The sequence below is a fragment of the Triticum dicoccoides genome, chromosome 2A (genome assembly GCF_002162155.2).
Source record: "Triticum dicoccoides isolate Atlit2015 ecotype Zavitan chromosome 2A, WEW_v2.0, whole genome shotgun sequence".
Classification (NCBI taxonomy): domain Eukaryota; kingdom Viridiplantae; phylum Streptophyta; class Magnoliopsida; order Poales; family Poaceae; genus Triticum; species Triticum dicoccoides.
In genome coordinates, this window is record NC_041382.1 from 40,032,089 (window position 1) to 40,039,976 (window position 7,888).

General features: G+C 45.1%; 1 pseudogene; it reads left to right on the forward strand.

Annotated features, from left to right (window-relative positions):
• LOC119357524 overlaps positions 1 to 7,609 on the forward strand; it is an 18,542-nt pseudogene extending 10,933 nt beyond the window's left edge.
• Positions 7,610 to 7,888: the final 279 nt, after the last annotated feature.

Consider the following 7,888-nt stretch of genomic DNA (forward strand, 5'->3'; position numbering starts at 1 on the left):
TAGTTTCTTCCTGTTTTTTATTTGTTTTTTGCATTATTTATTTTCTTTTGTTTTTTGCTTTAATTTTTAATTCTGTTTGCTTTTAGGTTAGCAAAATTATAAAATTTCTGTTAGTGCCATTAGTTTTAGAAAAATTATAAACTTTCTATTAGTGCCATTAGTTTTCAAATTTGAATAGTTAAAATTTTAATTCTTTGAAAATTGTTTGAATCACAAGTTTGTGATTAACTTACTAAAAAATGAGAATAGATGCGCTTATAGAGAAAATTCAACCTAAATTCCTAGTAAATTTCTATGAATTTCAGAGAAATTCACTATGAATTTAGGTTAAACTTTTCTCTATTAGGGCATCTATTTTCACTTCGAGAGGAGCTCAACAAGGCAGAGAGGGAAGGGCTTATAAACCGCTGTGAGCCCCTTTCGGTTGGCGAGGTGGGACTAAACTCTGCCCGCAAAGAGGACCAACCCTTTAGTCCCGGCTTGTGGCACAAACCGGGACTAATGGTCATGGGCCAGGGGCGAACCATAAGACATGAAAGCATTTCAAATGAACTCTTAAAAAGTTGAAAGTTGGGATGGTATCATAATTTCACCCACATAGCATGTGCATGTACAAAACGGACAATGGTAGCATGTTCGTGTGTTACAAAGTTGGCATGGTATCATCATAATAGTTGCGGGAGAAAGTCTTCACTTTTTCTTCGCTTGTATCATTTGCTTATTGCGCCGTAACCATGGATAATCTTCATTGTTTATCAGGATGCTTGGGTCAGCCTTGACATTGAAGGGAGGAATTTCATGAAACTTTTCATAATCTTCAGACATGTCTGTCTTGTCGTCCACTCCCAGGATGTCCCTTTTTCCTGAAAGAACTATGTGGCACTTTGGCTCATCGTATGATGTATTCGCTTCCTTATCTTTTCTTTTTCTCGGTTTGGTAGACATGTCCTTCACACAGATAACATGTGCCACATCATTGGCTAGGACGAACGGTTCGTCAGTGTACCCATGATTTTTCAGATTCACTGTTGTCATTCCGTACTGTGGGTCTACCTGTACCCCGCCGCCTAACAGATTGACCCATTTGCACTTAAACAAAGGGACCTTAAAATCAGGTCTGTAGCCAAGTTACCATATGTCCACTATGTAACCATAATATGTGTCATTTCCGCTCTCGGTTGCTGCATCAAAGCGGACACTGCTGTTTTGGTTGGTGCTCTTTTGATCTTGGGCGATCGTGTAAAATGTATTCCCATTTATCTCGTATCCTTTGTAAGTCAATACAGTCAAAGATGGTCCCCTGGACAACAAGTACAACTCATCACAAACAGTGTTGTCACCTCTGAGACGTGTTTCCAACCAACTGCTGAAAGTCCTGATGTGTTCACATGTAATCCAGTCGTCGCACTGCTCCGGGTGTTTGGAGCGCAGACTGTTCTTGTGTTCATCGACATACGGGGTCACCAAGGTAGAGTTCTATAGAACTGTGTAGTTTGCTTGAGACCAAGAATATCCGTCCCTGCATATTATTGAGTCTCTTCCAAGAGTGCCTTTTCCAGTCAGTCTCCCCTCATACCGCGATTTAGGGAGACCTATCTTCTTGAGGCCAGGAATGAAGTCAACACAAAACCCGATAACATCCTCTGTTTGATGGCCCATGGAGATGCTTCCTTCTGACCTAGCACGGTTACGGACATATTTTTTTAGGACTCCCATGAACCTCTCAAAGGGGAACATATTGTGTAGAAATACGGGCCCCAGGATGACAATCTCGTCGACTAGATGAACTAGGACGTGTGTCATGATATTGAAGAAGGATGGTAGGAACACCAGCTCGAAACTGACAAGACATTGCGCCACATCACTCCTTAGCCTTGGTATGATTTCTGGATCGATCACCTTCTGAGAGATTGCATTGAGGAATGCACATAGCTTCACAATGGCTAATCGGACGTTTTCCGGTAGAAGCCCCCTCAATGCAACCGGAAGCAGTTGCATCATAATCACGTGGCAGTCATGAGACTTTAGGTTCTGAAACTTTTTCTCTGGCATATTTATTATTCCCTTTATATTCGACGAGAAGCTAGTCGTGACCTTCATACTGAGCAGGCATTCAAAGAAGATTTCTTTCTCTTCTTTCGTAAGAGCGTAGCTGGCAGGACCTTTATACTGCTTCGGAGGCATGCCGTCTTTTTCGTGCAAACGTTGGAGGTCCTCCCGTGCCTCAGGTGTATCTTTTGTCTTCCCATACACGCCCAAGAAGCCTAGCAGGTTCACGCAAAGGTTCTTCGTCACGTGCATCACGTCGATTGAGGAGCGGACCTCTAGGTCTTTCCAGTAGGGTAGGTCCCAAAATATAGATTTCTTCTTCCACATGGGTGCGTGTCCCTCAGCATCATTCGGAACAGCTAGTCCACCGGGACCCTTTCCAAAGATTACGTAGTGTAAATCATTGACCATAGCAAGCACGTGATCACCGGTGCGCATGGCGGGCTTCTTCCGGTGATCTGTCTCGCCTTTGAAATGCTTGCCTTTCTTTTGACATTGATGGTTGGTCGGAATAAATCGATGATGGCCCAGGTACATATTCTTCCTGCATTTGTCCAGGTATATACTTTCAGTGTCATCTAAACAGTGCGTGCATCGTGGTATCCTTTGTTTGTCTGTCCTGAAAGGTTACTGAGAGCGGGCCAATCGTTGATGGTCACGAACAGCAACGCCTTAAGGTTAAATTCCTCATGTCTGTGCTCATCCCACGTACGTACACCGTTCCCATTCCACAGCTGTAAAAATTCTTCAACTAATAGCCTTAGGTACACATCAATTTCGTTGCCGGGTTGCTTAGGGCCTTGGATGAGAACTGTCATCATAATGAACTTCCGCTTCATGCACATCCAAGGAGGAAGGTTATACATACATAGAGTCACGGGCCAGGTGCTGTGATTGCTGCTCTGCTCCCCGAAAGGATTAATGCCATCCGCGCTTAAAGCAAACCATACATTCCTTGGGTCCTTTGCAAACTCATCCCAGTACTTTCTCTCGATTTTTCTCCACTGCGACCCGTCAGCGGGTGCTCTCAACTTCACATCTTTCTTTCGGTTCTCACTGTGCCATCGCATCAACTTGGCATGCTCTTCGTTTCTGAATAGACGTTTCAACCGTGGTATTATAGGAGCATACCACATCACCTTCGCAGGAACCCTCTTCCTAAGGGGCTCGCCGTCAACATCACCAGGGTCATCTCGTTTGATCTTATACCGCAATGCACCGCATACCGGGCATGCGTTCAGATCCTTGTATGCACCGCGGTAGAGGATGCAGTCATTAGGGCATGCATGTATCTTCTTCACCTTCAATCCTAGAGGGCATACGACCTTCTTTGCTGCATATGTACTGTCGGGCAATTCGTTATCCTTTGGAAGCTTCTTCTTCAATATTTTCAGTAGCTTCTCAAATCCTTTGTCAGCCACAGCATTCTCTGCCTTCCACTGCAGCAATTCCAGTACGGTACCGAGCTTTGTGTTGCCATCTTCGCAATTGGGGTATAACCCTTTTTTGTGATCCTCTAACATGCGATCGAACTTCGGCTTCTCCTTTTGACTTTCGCATTGCGTCCTTGCATCGACAATGACCCGACGGAGATCATCATCATCGGGCACATCGTCTGGTTCCTCTTGATCTTCAGCACTTCACCCGTTGCAGCATCATTGGGCACATCGTCTGGTTCCTCTTGATCTTCACCAGCTCCCCCCGTTGCGGCATCACCGTATTCAGGGGGCACATAGTTGTCATCGTACTCTTCTTCTTCGCCGTCTTCCATCATAACCCCTATTTCTCCGTGCCTCGTCCAAACATTATAGTGTGGTATGAAAGCCTTGTAAAGCAGGTGGGAGTGAAGGATTTTCCGGTTAGAGTAAGACCTCGTATTCCCACATTGAGTGCATGGACAACACATAAAACCATTCTGCTTATTTGCCTCAGCCGCATCGAGAAACTCATGCACGCCCTTAATGTACTCGCGGGTGTGTCTGTCACCGTACATCCATTGCCGGTTCATCTGCGTGCATTATATATAATTAAGTGTCCAAATTAATAGAAGTTCATCATCACATTAAAACCAAAGTGCATACATAGTTCTCATCTAACAACATATAGCTCTCCAGAGCATCTAATTAATTAAAGCATATATTGAAACTATGTAAAACATTTCAATGCGAAAACAAATGCGATCATAATCGCAACCAAGGTAACAATTGATCCAACGGCTTAATGATACCAAGCCTCGGTATGAATGGCATATTTTCTAATCTTTCTAATCTTCAAGCGCATTGCATCCATCTTGATCTTGTGATTATCGACGACATCCGCAACATGCAACTCCAATATCATCTTCTCCTCCTCAATTTTTTTTAATTTTTTCCTTCAACAAATTGTTTTCTTCTTCAACTAAATTTAACCTCTCGACAATAGGGTCGGTTGGCATTTACGATTCACATACGTCCTACATAATTAAAATCTATGTCACGTTGGTCGGCATAATTTTTATAAACAATAAATAAATCAATAGTTATAAAGATAATATATATACCACATCCGAATCATAGACAGGACGAGGGCCGACGGGGGCGGATACCAAAACCATCGCACCATATAAGATGCAATAATAAAAGTAAGAAAATAATACAAGTATCTATGTAAACATACAAGTAAGAATATTTTTCCTTTCAGAAAGAAGATAAGAACAAGAGGCTCACCACGGTGGTGCCGGCGATGAGCTCGGCGCGGGTGATCGACGGCGGTGAAGACGGGGACGGGGCGTGACGGACCGCTAAACCTAGACAAATATTATGGAAAATGGAGCTTAGGGGTCGAGCTTGGAGAGGAGAAAGCTTAAGTAGTGTGGCTCGGGCATTCCATCGAATACCTTGTGTGCATAGGAGGTGAGCTAGAGCACCACCAAGCCCTCTCCCCCTCGGCCACAGAAAAACAAAGCACTGGGGTGCTCTGCTCGCGAGCGAGGGGTATATGTAGGCACCTCATTGGTCCCGGTTGGTGACATGAGCCGGGACTAAAGAGGAGCCTTTGGTCCCGGTTCAAGCCACCAACTGGGACCAATGGTGGTGGGCCAGGAGCGAGGCCCATTGGTTCCGGTTCATCCCACCAACCGGGACCAAAAGGTCCAGATGAACCGGGACCAATGGCCCACGTGGCCCGGCCGACCCCCTGGGCTCACGAACCGGGACCAATGCCCATATTGGTCCCGGTTCTGGACTGAACCGGGACTAATGGGCTGACCCGGCCTGGACCAAAGCCCTATTTTCTACTAGTGAATGCATTGCCCCAAAGTGATGCCTCGCATGCCATGTAGGATCGGATGTCAGAAAAAATAGGTTCGAATAGGGAAGCGGGATCCTCTGCAGGAGGCAGGTGCTTGGAGAGAAAAAGTGTGGTCCGGTGCATAAAGTTGGAAAAGTTGCAGTGAAGGGTAGGGATGCATGTGTAGTAAGAGTCTATTTTATATTCTTTAATCATGGCCACTAGTATTAGATTGCATTGGGGAGAAAGAAATCAATATAGATGACTGAGCCTACTTTTTGTCATGGGGCATCTGTATCCATATGCTAGCATTGTACATGCCCTAATAACACATCTAAATGCCATCATGTGAAATGTTAAAAGTAAGATCATTGTTTTGTAAAGGTTTGTGTGAACTTGGGAAAACTTCTCTTGACATGTCACAAAATTTGCTTGGAGTAAGCAACTGCGCCGTCCGTGTTGTATGAACTCTCTTGTTCGTGCTCTCCAACCATCTTGAAACAGAATGGCACTTATGACATTTGTTCACATGCAGGAACTATAAGTGCCATGGCAGTACTATCGGTGATACTAATATTCTTGCACATGGAGCGAGAGAAAAGGAAGCTGAGAGATCGATTCAACAGGAACGGCGGGTCGTTCCTCAAGAGCGCCGGGATCGAGATATTTACCAAGGACAAGCTGGGTCGCATCACAAACAAGTACAGCTGCATCATTGGCAAAGGTGCCTTCGGTAAGGTCTACAAGGGGACCACCGACACCGGCGTTGTTGTTGTTGTGAGGCTGGTCAGACTAGCCACAATAGAGAGTAACATACACGTATCCCTAGACTATGTTACTACCTTCACGGTGGGTAGTAACTTAAGTGTGGTAACATGCAATGATTCATTTATTAGGTTATAGACTCATATTGCATTGTGACATGTGATGTTACAGTAACTAGCTAAGTTACTACAACTACCTGTCTCCTCATTAACTCATTGCCACATAAGCAAATTTGTTGAGTTGGACTCGATGTTACTGCTAAAGTTACTCCCACTATGGCTAGTCTCACAATGGGGAGGAACTTAGGAGTAACATCACACACTCCAATACAACTTTGCTTATGTGCCACATATTTAATAAAGAGAGAGGTGCTTGTGGTAACTAGCTAAGTTACCGGAACATCACACACTCCAAGAAATAATGAGTCTATAATCTAATAAATACATCGTTGCATGACACTATATAGATGTTCCTATCCACTATGGAAGTAGTAACATAGTCTAGGAAAGTGTGTAAGTTACTAGCTTATGTTCTTGCCCATTGTGACCAGCCTGAAGCGCTCCATCATCGTCAACGAGTACCGGCAGAAGGATTTCGCGAATGAGATCACGGTCCAATCCAAGATCAGCCACCCAAACCTGGTCCGGCTGGTGGGTTGCTGCCTGGAGACGGAGGTGCCCATGTTGGTCTACGAGTTCGTCCAAAGAGGGAGCCTTCGGGATGTGCTTCACAGAAACAACGACCCTCTCCCACTGGAAACACGCCTCGACATCGCCATCAGATCTGCCGAGGGGCTCCATTACATGCACTCGCAGAGCCAGATGATCCTCCACGGCGACGTCAAAGTCCGGCAACATCCTCCTCGGCGACCGCTTCATGCCCAAGGTATCGGACTTTGGGACGTCCAGGCTCATGTCCATCGACAAGGACCACACCAACTGGGTGGCCGGGGACAGCAGCTACATCGACCCCGTGTACATGAAGACCGGGCTGCTCACCGCAAAGAGTGACGTGTACAGCTTCGGTATCATGCTACTGGAGCTTGTTACCCGAAAGAAGGCTAGGTACGGGGAGAATCGTAGCCTTCTGATAGACTACATCAAAGCTTCCAAGGATGGCACAGCAAGGCAGATGTTTGATGAGGATATTTCAGCCAATGTGGAGGAGAACATGGAGTGCCTCGAGGAGGTTGGCAAGATTGCAGTGCAGTGTCTTGACGAAGACGTGTATAACAGGCCTACCATGGGAGAAGTCAAGGAGAAACTTGAGAAGTGTAAGAGCCAGTGGTTGAAAAGCCAGGGGAAGGCGAATGAGGTAAGTGCATAGTTTTTCCTTCCCTGACGGTCGATCTGTACTTAATTAGCTAGTAAGGTCATGTGTAATCCCGAGTTGAGCTTTGTATCGGGCAGTTAAGTAGCCAATTTCTTCGTTCATGTAGTCTGCTGCAGTTATAACTTGCATATGCTTTCTCCAGAGTGTGATGTACATGTGCTTGCTATGCAATTGCAATAATTTATTGTGTGACTAAGGCTCCAGTTGTAACAATTTCTTTGTGACTAAGCACCCTTGAGTCCCTGACAAATGCAGAAGCTAACACTACTAGAAAATGAGCTTCCTAATCTCCCAGCCGACAAGGCAAAAGTGATTTGCACTCTTCATTACATCAACAGAAAACTATCATGAAATAAAAATTGCCATGGTGAAACAGATGGGAGTGTACAAACATTCAAAATCAAAACATTTGGGTCTGAAACTAGAGGTGGGAAGGGAACACTAAGCTGGATGAATGCAGGAAATGGAGAACCTC